This window comes from Pteropus medius, unplaced genomic scaffold, assembly GCF_902729225.1.
Source record: "Pteropus medius unplaced genomic scaffold, Ma_sr-lr_union100, whole genome shotgun sequence".
Classification (NCBI taxonomy): Eukaryota; Metazoa; Chordata; class Mammalia; order Chiroptera; family Pteropodidae; genus Pteropus; species Pteropus medius.
In genome coordinates this window covers 34083795-34097564 of record NW_024351730.1, presented here as the reverse complement: position 1 = coordinate 34097564, position 13770 = coordinate 34083795, and the positions used below count along the sequence as shown (strand labels likewise).

At 35.2% G+C, this 13770-nt stretch overlaps 1 protein-coding gene across 6 annotated transcripts in view; it reads left to right on the top strand.

The window, feature by feature from the left end:
• The window catches only part of FAM13A (family with sequence similarity 13 member A), a 251670-nt gene that overhangs the window by 75975 nt on the left and 161925 nt on the right, over positions 1–13770 (top strand). The window contains exon 1 of one of the 6 annotated variants that reach the window (XM_039845700.1): positions 8050–8054. The exons of the other annotated variants lie outside the window; for them this stretch is intronic. The gene's annotated coding sequence lies outside the window, so the exon portion shown is untranslated. Of the gene's footprint in view, positions 1–8049; positions 8055–13770 lie in introns of those variants that run through there. 6 annotated transcript variants of the gene reach the window in all.

Sequence of the window (13770 nt, the reverse complement as noted above, 5' to 3'; positions counted from 1 at the left end):
TGGAGCTGATATGGGAGGTTCTCTCAGGAAGTTTCCTGAGACTTATCAAATTCACAGACCATACCATTACTCTTGTTAATTTACATATCAGTGAATGCTAATAGGTACTTGGTGTGGGTATTGAAGGGGTATTTCTTCTTCGAGCTGAGGCCATCACTTTGAAAAAGAAATAAAAGGTAATTGGTATCAAGTAGTACCCTATTAAAACAGCAAAAGAAAACCCAAACTAGATTTCTTAACTGCAGCTTTATGCAGCTTTGTATACAGTTAATACAATAGACTCCCTGTAAGAGGTAGATAGATCTGAGAGGAACACACTGAACAGGAATCTTGCCAACCTTATAAAGAGAACTTTAAACTGAAATTTGAGGGAAGGGAAGAACAATATTCAGGTAAAGTGAAATACTTTGGAAAATATCAATTGTAACCTAAGCTGGAGGTAACACGGAAGCTGAGAAAATATCAGTGATTTGCAAGAGAAAATAAGAAAAAACAAAAACAAAAACACATATCGGTTTTGCTATAAAAATATTAAATTATTTTTAAATTGAAAAAATTTAAATTTGTTCCTTTGAACCCTATAGTACATTGCAAGGGGTCTCTTTTTAAAATGTTAAAAAGTGATTGACTTTGTTTCAGCTCTCTTTCTGATAAATACTTTTTAACACTCCTACCTTTCAACTAGGGCTGATGAAATAATAAGATAATCCTAAAATATAATGAAAATAGATAAATATCTCCTAGGCAGGTCAAACTTGCTGAGCTATAGATAATCTCTGGAATATGTCAACAGGAGTTTATACACTGTGCATATAAAATCACGCTTGTTGAGAGATGAGGAAGAGTGCCCTGCTTGGAAATCCTCGAGCTCGTAGGTTTAAGCATGATGGAGAACACAGCATGAGAGTACAGGATAAGACACATAAGCTGATAATACTGTGGGAGCCAAATACAGATATCTTAGGTGGGTAAATATGACTGATACTCTTCTAATGCAAGTTTTGCATCTGGCCTAGAGGCAGATAGATGTCATGATTGGAAACTACACTTCCATACTCTGGAAACATCATTCTCCTAAAGCAAAATATTTGATGCATTCTTTTTACTGATCTTGCTGATTGTCTTATCACTGAGAGGGTAGATAATGCAACAGGGGAATGTGATTTTATAAACTTACTTGTAACCAATAAGGATGAAATGGAAGTTATAGAAGTTACTTTAATAGGATGTGTCAATACCATTTTAGGGTCCAGAATAATAATATGCTAGCCACAGCTGGATATATAAAACTGGACAGAGGATCATACAGACACTAGATATAAACCAAGAGGAAGCTGGATTAAAAAGGAATTGGGAGGCTCACAATGAAATTATCATGCTGAAAGACAGGAAAAATGAAAGGGCAACTGAAAAACAAGTTATTGTTCTGATCATTCTCATGACCTCAACGGAAAGATGCGTATACAAAGAAAACAGGCATAAAACAAGTGATAAAAACACAAGAATGAAAGAGATATAAACTTAGGCTCATGAAAACTACTGAGGTATCAAAAAGCAGAAAGATATTTTTAAGGGGAAAGGTGTTTCCACTGACACACCTTTGTGTACCTTGGTAAGAAACAGAGTGTTGAATGTAATTTCTCATGATATCTTTGTGGGTGAAAAGGAGATTTGGGGCCCAGACAAGTATAAATTTTATTATATTTGGACCTGGATGAAGAACTTTGACCAGTAGAATGTAGATTGATGTTAACTTCAGGGAGGTCTCTGCATTTGTTTGTCATCTGTACTTTAATCGTTGACTTTCATGAACACAAACTTAGAACATATACTTAGCATATCTGCATGTGAGATAAAGTTGGAAGAATAGATCAAATATTGGATGGCTGCATGTGTAGACTAACAAAATGTGTGTGTGTGTGTGTACATGCCCTCGTGTGTGTGGTGCGTGTGTAGCCATTTCCCTCTTCTCCCTTGCTTAAAAAATTTTTTTTTTAATTTGGACTTTCAGCTCTGTGTTGAGGTCAGATGGGCCCCCCCTCAGCCCCAAGGAATGATGAATCTTAAATGGTCTATAATACAGTATTATAATCACTCTCTAGTCAGTGATTGACTTAAAGGTTGGAAGAGAGACAGTTCTGGCCAAGGAGATATAAAGTAAAGTGCTGGAGGCAGAAGGCCTCTTGGAGAGATTTTCATCCCCGATTATGAAAAAGAAAGAATGATTTAAGAGATCTGAGCTATGGTTGCCTCTGGGTGGAGTTAGGGGTTGTGGCAGTGGTGATGATTAACTAGAAAAGTGTTCAAGGGAGCTCTCTGGGGTGATGAAAATGCTCTGTATCTCAGTAGGGATGGAGTTAGATGTATGCATTTGTCAAAACTCATTCAACCATATGTTTAAGATTTATATATTTTACTGTATGTAAATTATTTTTTAATTTAAAAAGAGAAACATAGTAAGCCTCAGTCAAGAAGCACACCTCTCCCATCTACTCTTGAATTTTTTCATATGAGGGTACAATGCCTGGAGCTGCTGCTACCATTTTTTGCCCTTGATGAATATATATCACTGACACTGAGGTTGGCACTAAGGGAGGAAAAAGCCTCTTTTCTTCATCATTGCTCATCTGCTGAATCTGTCCCAAACGCACACATGGCTGGATTTTTAGTTACATGAGAGAAATAAATGTCCTCTTAGTATAAACTGCTTTTAGCAGATTGTTCTGTTTCTTGAACCCAAAGCACCATAGCTAATACAATCAATATAATTGGAAAGTACTAAGGTTTGTAAAATGATTTTCACAAATATAGCCAAGAAGATACCAAAATTAATAGTAGTTAAAACGAAAATCATCCACAGATTTTAGTTAATTTCTAATATAGTATGAGATGTGATGGCCAAAAATAACCATAAATTCATTCACCGAGTATACCAGTATCTGAAACAGAGTGTATGTCTCACTGCACTTGGTGTAGGTCTAGGCAATATCTGCAAAGCTAGATATCAACCTTCAAAGCTAGAATTTTATGCAGTATTATGTCTGATTCTGAGTTCTACGTTCTGACTCTCCAGTTCTGGCAGTCACTACCAGTCCTCATTTATTCTCATTAAAAATATATTTGCCTGGGTGACTCTTTTACTTCAGTTACAATTCTAATGACTTCTAAATCATAATTCTAGCCCCAGCCTATCAGGAGAGCAATAGAGCCATATTTCCTACTACCTATAAAAAGCCATGCTCCCCAATATTCATGGCAACACAATTTACAATAGCCAAGATATGGAAGCAACCTAAAAGCCCATCAACAGACAATTAGATAAAGAAGTTATGGTTCATATATACAATGGAATATTACTTGGCCATTAAAAAAAATAAAGTCCTACCATGTGCAACAACATGGATGGACCTAGAGGTTATTATGCTGAGTGAAATAAGTCAGACAAAGATAAATGCCATATGATTTCACTTATATGCAGAATCTAAGGAACAAAAAGAACAAACTCATTAAAAACTGACTCATAAATATAGAGGACAATTTGGTGAGGGACAGAGAGGAGGAAGGTTGGAGGCTGGGAGAATGGGGTGGAGAGTTAAAGAAGTACAAACTAGTAGTTGATAGACGGTCACAGAGATGGGGAGCATGGCATAAGGCATGCAGTTAGCATTAATATATTGACTAGGTGGAAAACCGGATGAGAGAAGAAGCAATTGGGGGGATCATTTTACAAACTATATAAATGTCTAACAAATGTACTGTATACTTGAAACTAAGAAAAAATATTTTTAATTAAAAAAAAAACAAAAACAAAAACAAAACATGCTGGTTCTCCAAATTTCTCACACTAAAAACATCATCACCAAAACTTTGTCTCTATTCTGCCCTCTCAACCTTCAAAGCTAGAATTTTATTTTTATTTTAACTCTTCCCTCTTTACCATTCCCACTGGAACTCATATCCTGTCTTAGACATATTTCTGGAAATGGGTGTGTTGTGTCTATCCACTACCACTGCTTCAGATTAGTTCCTTATCATAGCCACACAATTTAAAACTGTTCTCCCACTTATAGGCTCACCTCTTTACCATCGCCTTTCTACCAGTGGTAGAATTAGGTTCTTAAAAAACAAACAAGATCATAACGTTTTCCTGCCTTAAGTAAGCAAATCTTTTGCTGTTGTTTTGCCTCCCACCCTATTGTTGTCTTTTGCTAACAATATGCAATTAAGACTCCTCTACTTGGAATTCAGGCCCTTTACACTGTCCCCAGTCCAAACTTTCCCTCATTAAATACTTCAATAAAATATTGAATTTTGTCATCTTCTTATTTCTCTGGTCTGTCTTCAGTCTCCTTTGGGGACTTTCTCAGTCAGAATTAATCTTTTATTTTCCAGGCTCATTCCTAGGTCTTCAACCCAGAGGTTCCCTGGCAAACCACACATATATATCTAACTAACTGCCTTGCCATCATTTGCATTGCCTGTCCCATGGATTGTCTCATCTTTCCTTGCCCTTGAAGGTCTAATGCTCCAATTGTATTCTGAGGCTTAATGAATGGCCTATCTATCCACGCAGTTGCTCCAGGTTGATGTCCATCAATCACTAAAACATGTTAATTCTACTGCCTAAGAATCTCTTAAATCTCTCCCACTCTTGCTAGTGCTTCCTCATCCCACCCAGGCAAGAGAATTCTACACCTGGCTCACTACCGCAATCACCTGGTAACCCAGACTTAGAAACTAATGGTGGGGCTCTAAAACATGCATCTTAAAAGGCTTCTTTGGCAATTTTAATAATCAGTTAGATTTAGGAACAGATTGATTCTTGGAAGACCATTACTGTAGTCTTCTGACTGGTTTCACTGACTCTAGTATGCCTCGTGACTCCATCTTCTCTCTTCTGCCTGAGTTACTTCTTACCATGCAGATATGAACATGTCACTTCCCATATCAGAATTCTTCAGTCCTCCTCACCTGTGCCTATATTATAAAATCTAAATCTTAGCACAACAAATAAGACTTTCCATGGTTTGAACCCATCCTACCTATTCACGCTTCTTTCCCACCACTCCCTCCCATACATTTGATGCACTAGCCATCATTGATGTAATTGTTGCAACCATGTCATTTAAGGCCTCTGTCAATCTAGTGAACATAGTGTCTGGCATTTAAAATTCCTCTAAGTCAATGACTGGACTTTTCATTTTACTGAAAATAATGCCTATGATCTTAATTTGTGTATAGTATGAAAGCAATATTAATGATTGTTTTCAAAGTAATTGAATACAATTAGAAACATGATAGTTCACTGAGTACTTCCTGACTGCCATTTAGGAAAAGGTATTAAATACTTCTAAAATCTTTAGCAGTTCTGGAAAGAGCAACAATATTAGGCTAAGAAGGCCTATGTCTGTAACTGTGCTATTTGGCAACACGACTGGGTAATTTATAATATCTCTGTTTCTCTTTCCCGTTATCTAAAATGGCGAAAATCCTGCAGATTTGTTGTGGAATTCAAACCACTTGTGCTTGTAAAAGTATTTTCAAAGCCAGTTAAGTCGGTAGAATTAAAAAGCATTAATTTTTTTGGCTTGGCTGATAATGAAGTGTAACTGATGAAGCCATTGGCATGGCATGCCTTGGAATCATCTGATCAGAGATACTTCAGTAGATATGTTAATAAGCTTTAGAGCACAGAGTTAAGAACTCGAATCTAGAATTAGACAGAATAGTTTAGAACTTCCAATTTATGTGACTCTGAGCAAATTACTCAATCTCTCCTTCAACCTTGGTTCCCTCATCTGTAAAAGAGGAAAAATATTAGTAAGTAATTTGGCCATTTTTATGATTAAATGAGATAATGATAGCAAGTTTTTAATAAATTTTAGCTTTAAAGAAATCATAAGTGTCACATCACCTTTATGATATTACCTTATGATGTTACCTTCTCTTTACCTTAAAGGGAATCAGGCTTGATAGTACAAAAAAAATAGGCAAAAGCAAAAAAATAAAGTTGACAATCAGATGCTACTCATGACAGACTACCTTTTCTAGACATTTCTTGCTAATAATTTTTAGTATTATAGTTTTCAGAGTATGATCAAATTATTTTTTGTCTTTGGAAAGGCAAGACTCTGCACCATCAATGGGCAGAAGAATGTGATTTTAGTATTTAATGTATCCAGATCTGCTTTTTGAAAATGAATCATTTGTAAAAATACACACAAAATTCCTTTAAGTGAGAATTTTATGGAAGAATGGAGTATTTAAGCGACTCTCTGAAAAATGACTGGGATTTCAATAAGTTGCTGGGGAGAGGAGGTGAACTGGGGAGCTGAAAACCGTCCACACAGAAGAGTATGTTTTAAGGCATGGAGTGCTTGTGCAGCGGTGACTCTTCTGGCTAGATCATAGGAAGTAGCACTAGGGAGAAATATACTAGAGTAAACTAGTAGGATGTTTAACTATGAAGTTAACATTTATATGAATGCGATAACAACTAAAGGTTTAAAGAACAGGATGGATTTAACTTAAGCTGTACTTTAGATTTTTACTTTTTCCCTTTGGTGTAAGCAGGAAGTCGGTGTGACTGCCTGTTTGTAATAGGCTGTCAGGCGAGTGAGTACCTAATGTCTATTTCTGCTCAGCTGATGCTAGTCAATGCTGCAAAATTGATTGTGACTTCTACAGTGCATCCATAGGCCTCACTTCCAAACAGGCTTTCTCTACCAGGAGGCCAAGGTGAAAGTAAGGAACAAGGTCTAGCTGCATGACTCCTCCTTTATCTCGACTTGCCCTGCCAGTCTTTGAGAGTGAATGTTGGTCCCTATGAGGTTTTTCCAAATTCTGCAATGGTTTGGCCATGCCCACCAGATCTAGTTACTTCAATCAAAGGAATTTGGATAGATTTCTTAGAACTGCGACATTTGGAAAAATCTGCAATCTGCTGGAGGTCTGAGAATATACATGTTGGCTCAGCATTTTTATCCACATTTTGCTGAATTTGGCAAGTAGTCTTCATAGTTGATTGTCTATAGTTCTGGCCATTGTTTGTTCCACTTAAAATTAAGTTTTTCTTTTTTATTATCTTTGTTTTTCATAGGTTTCAAGGAAGGATCATAAGTAGAAGCGTCTTTATTTTGCCAAACAGGAAGGTCAAAGCTGTGTTTCTGAATAAGTGGGTTAGGAGAAGCACACCTTTTAAGTAGACAGCTAATAGCCATAAATTTCTCCAGCTCCAGAATAACTCTGGAGTCTCTCCATTAGAGGATCTAAATCCACACTTCAGTGAAGCTTTTCCTTCATATCTACTCAAGAATTAGTTTAATCACCCAGATGTTTACATACATAAAATTTGGTAGCTTAAATGTGGTTCACATAATGGAATATGGAATCTAAGCTGAATTTATTAAATCCAAATAATTATTAGATGCCTGCTATGTGCGAAGCATTGTCCTAGGCACAGGGAATACATTAGTGAGCAAGAGACAAAATCTCTACCCTTACGAATCTTATATTGAAATGGAGATATGGTAAGCAATAGGCAATAAACAAGTAATAAAATATATGTCTAGTAGTGAAAGGTTCTTTAGAGAAAAACCATAAAGTAGTACTGAAAATAGGGAATAGCAATTGCGCATTTAAATAGGATCGTAAAAATGCTTCATTGACAAGGGGAAATTTGAGTAGAGACTTAAAGTTGGTGAAGGAGCAAGCCATGAAGGCACTTGAGAAGAGCATGCTAGGTAGGGAGAAGAGCAGCACAAAGGCCTTGAGGTGGCCGTATGTATACCTGGTCTGCTTGAGCAGAATCGAAGGCCAATGTAGTTGAATTACAGTGACCAAAGGGGAAAGTTAAAAAAAAAAGAGGCCACAGAGGCGACAAGGGACCAAATCATGTACTCTCTTAAAAGGTCATTATACTTTTTATTAGTATTAAGCAGAAGAGTGTCATGATCTGACTTGTATATTAAAAGGATTGCTCTAACTGCTGGGCAGAGAATAGACTGTCGGAGATAGACAGAAGCGGAGAGATCCATTGGGAGTTTATCATAGTAGTCCGGTTAAGAATCAGTGGGGGCTTGGACCAGGGTTATGGTAGTGAAGGTGGTGAGAAGAACTGAAGGGTAAGTTAGGATATGAAAGAGCAATGTGATAAGAGTTACTAGGGACCCTAGTTGGCTAGAGAATGTTTGAGATGGGAGTAGAAGAGCAGGCAAGCTGGAAAAGTGGGGAGAAGTGAATAGAGTGAGATGTTTGCACTAGGAATTTTGGAGGCGGAACAACCTGGAACGATGATGGAATTTAGGTTGTGTTTGAGAATGAGTGACTGAAGTGGAGGAGAAGAAAAAATCATTGGAAAGGAGATGGATAATGGATGACAAATTAAGATATTAATGGTTTCTCCATATTGACCTTGAATTTACCCAGGAAGATGACAGATACTGAGGTAGACAGGAAGGCTGTGAGTCTGGTCTGCCTAGTATATACATATTATTTATACACCTTGAGTATGTTATGTGTGTGTGTGTGTGTGTGTATAATACATATGTATAATATATACATTAACCCTATTAAATATATACGTATATATTTATATATATGTATATATATGTATATGTATATATTTATATATACGTATATATATGTATATATATGTATATGTATATATACGTATATATTTAATAGGGTTAATGTATATATTATACATATATACGTATATATATTTAATAGGGTTAATGTATAGCCATATATGTATGTGAATGTATATATATGTACATATGCAAAATAATGTAATACATTGCTAATTATCTGGAAGAATCTAAATATCACCCTATTCCAAATAAACATCTTGTGAGACTGTCTTTATTAGACACTGTTGCTGTTGCTCATTTTATATTTAGGAATTTCTTTTGAAATTGTCTTCAGAACCTGTCATTTATGTGGCATTTTTCTGTATATCATTAGACTTGGAAATCTTATACTGTAATGCTTTGATTATGGAAATAACAAATATCATTTTGAGCCACAACAGATCACTAAGTGATTAAATATTAACTTTAGGATTTAAAATTTAAACCTGGCTATATAATAATTATGCTGATTTCCCTGTGTGACTCATAAGCAAACTCTGGAAACTATTTTTAAGTGGTCTGAGTAAAAGCAAAGTATTAAAATAGCCTTACATAATGATTAAGTTGAGGCACATGCTTACTTATCAATGTGTTATAGCAAGTTTGATTACAAAGTTCAGTCTTCTTCCTGTAGAGTAAAAGTCATTTATCATATAAACTTCCTAAAACATTGCTTGTGTCTTTTTCATGCTCAGAACTATTGCATGTGTCTCCATTTTCCATTTAGGGCTATAGTCTAAACAAATCAACAAATGTTTACTTTTTTTCTTATTTAAGGCCTACTCTTTGAAAAGCTCTGGACTAAATGCTGAGCCTCTTCAAAAAATTAATAAGACATGTATCCCTGTCTGTAAGAGAATTTGCAGTCTTCAGCACATAAACAAAATCAGTGTAGGAACAGAGGGGCAAATGGGAGAAGTGCCAGATATTTTGCTAAGTTCTATACATGTGAGCTCATTTACTGCTCACAGCAACCCAGTGAAGCAGATGAGGAACCCAAGGAATATATTATTCAGGGTCAACAGCAGTAACTGACAAAGCTGGGTTTTGAACTCAAAGTATTAATTACAAACCAAGTATAGAAATAACCAAAATCCTAGTTTTAAATTGGAATATTGGTGCCATGAACATTTATACATTTATTCATTCAATATGTATTTTTGCAATTGAGTGTCAGGGAAATACTTGAATTGTGTTCTTCTGATTCAAGTCCTATGTGCTTTCACTACTCCTGGCCTCTTCTGTAGCCCCTCAAGAATGTTCCAAACTGGGTAGCAGTGGAGTCATAATAGGAAAAAATGTTTTGGTTTTTATTTCGTTGTTTGATACTTTGTGATTTGGCTGTTTTTTCTCTTTGTGTTGGTTAACTGACACGGAATGACTAACTTGTACTAACTTTTCTATATGCTATGATTTTGAGCACCTAGGAACTTAGAAGTAGCACTAAATTAAAATTCGCTTGCTCATTCTTTCATATAGAACTTTTCTTTAGTTAGTGAGCTTTACCTTTTAGATTGGCTTTGAGTTTGAAGGTTAAAAAATACTAATTGATGTTTAAGAAAAGCAAAAATAAAGTAGTGTGATAGAATGTCATTTGCTTGTATGACTCAAATAGGCACTTTCTCAAATGGAAACTGATTAGTGATAAGTATAAAGCATTAAGTAATAAAAGTACTATTAAATGTTACTGTTTAGCTCAAGATATTTTTATGGCTCCAGTTTTTAGATTATTGCCACATGTTTACAATTCAGATAGCTGTTAATTTCTTCTCTCCAGATGTTTTGTGTTGTACAGTACTTACAGATAAACACTAGAGTATTGTCTGCTCAGGGATCATTGGATTAGATATATTTACCCGGTGTTAAATTTCTTTTATAATAATATTCCTATTATAAGGAATATTTAAGGGAAGACAGACTAAATTGCTTTGGTTATGAAAACATCATTATGCTATGTAACCTTTAAAATACTTACAGTGAGATGGCAATATTTTGGAACCTCAGAACTTGCTTACTTTAAATTGTTACAGTGTATGTATTTGGCAGATAGAGGAACTGAGTAAATATTCACTGAGCAAGTGAATATTTGTGAATTTTCAGAGATCACTGGTAGTTGTTTTAGAACTGAATTTCTGCTGTTTTCTTCAGTTGGCCTCCTAGGAATAGAACTTATATTTCTGTGGTCTAGAGGTGCCTAGAAAAGAATACTCCTCCAGGGCTAGCCCCTTAACCAGTAACTAAGAAATATGGGATATAAATTTCCAGCTCCGTTATTGCTTGATTGAAGTAATTCTGGAGTATGTGTTTTACAGTGTTTTCTAGAGCTTTCGCCTAAGTTGAATCTTCAGAACCACTGTAGTAGCTCTGGCAGTTTAATGACACCCCTTACTGTCTACCTTCTCCCTCTATTATCAGCCAGGTAGACTACTCCCCTGCTAAAACAGCCAGGTAGACTACTTGCCCTCAATCTTTGTTGTAGGGTCTACTTCTGTCTGAGTGAGTAAGAGTCCAACTAAGACATCACAGATTCATCACAAAATCCCTCTATGAAGCCCTCTCTCATCCTCCAGGTACAAATAATCTCCTCTGTTGTATTAGGGCACTTTTTTCTTGTATTAGAATAAGTTTCACATTCTGTCTTAGGAACAAATTTCACATTCTGTTTTTTCTCTTGTATTGCATTTTAAGTTCTTCAAGGATAAGAGTATATCTCATGTTTATTTATGCACTGGCTTTTCTCTAACAGTTGTGGAGTAACTCATACATTCTTATATCTTCCAAAGCATTTATTCTATTTCCTTATATTTGCTCAAAAATGTCCATGGAATTGTACTATGAATGTCTAAATAAAAGTTAACTCAAAGTTATTTCAGGAACGTCATAGTAACTATTCTGGGTTTTAATAATGGTTCACATTTCTAGAGTATACAATAAATTTTGCTTAACAGAACTCACCTAATTAATATGCCTGATTAATTCTTTGCATTTGCCTTTAAAACATACTAACTGCTGTCCATGGTAACTCTGAGGGTTTGAGGCTAATAGGCTATTCTCTTATATACTTGTTCATTACTATGCTAACCAAGAGTCAATTGCATATGTTGCCAAAACTACTTATGCCAGTTTTTATGGTACCTATATAATTTAAACAAATGCAGTGTGAATACGTTATAATTATGTCTAGAAAAAATGGTGTCAAACTAATTAATAAACATTTCAGTAAACAGTTCTGAAATCTTAGTGGCTTACAACAATCAAAGTTTATTTCTCACTTACTTCCTAGTCTAATGAGTTGAGCAGTTCTACTCTAATTTGCCCCAACCATCCTCCAAGGTTGCCCCAGCAGGTAAAAGGGGGTTGAGAATAATATGGAATAATTTTATGACCACACCTACAAGTGGCTTTATAACACTTTTGCTCACATTCCAATGAGCGGGTTCAATCATTGTCTCCCAACCTAACTGTGAGGCTGGAAATGTCATTTTCCTCGTGCCTAAAAGAGAGGACATAGAAAACCTAAGGACATGGCATAGTGTACAGAAAGAATTACCTCTGTTACAAAACCTAAGTTGAATATATTGGAAAGACTCAAACTGGTAAGGTAGAATTTAAATTGTACCTGTAGATGACATGATACTATATAAAGAAAAATCCTAAAAACTGCACCAAAAAGCTGTTAGGACTAATAAATGAATTCAGTGAAGTTGCAGGATATAAAATCATCATATAAAAATTAGTCATGTTTTTATACACAAATAACAAACTATCTGAAAAGGAAATTAAGAAAACATCCCATTAACATAACAACAAAAATAATAAAATACTAAGGAATTAAACTAACCAAAAAGTGGAAAGACTTGCACACTAAAAATTATAAAACATTGATGAAAGAAACACACTGATAAATGCAAAGACATCCCATGTTCATGGATTAAAAGAATTACTATTGTTAAAATGTGCATACTGCCCAGCATGATCCACAAATTCTGTGCAATCCCTACCAAATCATAATGACATTTTTTACAGAAATAGTAAAAACAATCCTAAGTTTTAAACCTCAAAAACTCCCAAATAGCTAAAGAAATCTTAAGCAAGAAAAACAAATCTGGAGGTAAACAGGAAATATTCTAGAAAAGCTATAGTAATCAAAACAGTATGGTACTGGCATAAAAACAGATATATAGACTAATGGAATGGAATAGAGAGTCTAGATATAAATCCATGCAGTCAACTGATCTTCCACAATGATTCCAGGAACACATAGAAAAGATAATCTGCTAGGGAAACTAGATATCCACATGCAAAAAATAAAATTGGATCTATATTTTACCTTGTTCATAAAAATTAATTAGACTTAAATGTAAAATCTGACACTGTAAAACTCTTAGAAGAAAATATAGGGGAAAAACTCCATATCATTGGTCTTGGCAATGATTTTTTTTATTTGACAGCAAAAGCACAGTCAACAAAAGCAAAAATAAGTGGGACTACCTTGAACTGAAAAGCTTTTACGCAGCAAAGGAAATCAAAATGAAAAAACCTACAGAACGGGAGAAAATATTTGCAAACAGCATAGCCAATAAGAGATTAATATCCAGATATACAAGGAACTCATACAACTCTATAGCAAAAAGACAACCTGATTTAAAAATGGGCAAAGGACCCAAATAGACATTTTTCCTAAGGAGAGACATACAGATGGCCAACAGGTACATGAAAAGGTGTTCATCGTTACTAATGATCAGGGAACTGCAAATCAAAACAACAAGATACCACACCTATTAGAATATAGAATGCCTATATCAAAAAGATGAGATAGCAAGTGTTGGTGAGGATGTGGAGAAAAGAGAACTCTTGTACACTGTTGGTGGAAAGGTAAATTGGTTCAGCCATTATGAAAAACAGATTTTTCAAAAAAACAAAAAATAGAATTACTGTATGATCCAGCAATACCACTTCTGGATATGTATCCAAAGGAAATTAGTGTCTCAAAGGGATTGGTGCACTCCTGTGTTCACTGTAGCATTATTCACAATAGCCAAGATATGGAAACTTAAATATCCATTGTCAGATGAATGGATAAAGAAAATATGGTATTTATGGTACACACACACACACACACACACACACACAAACACAC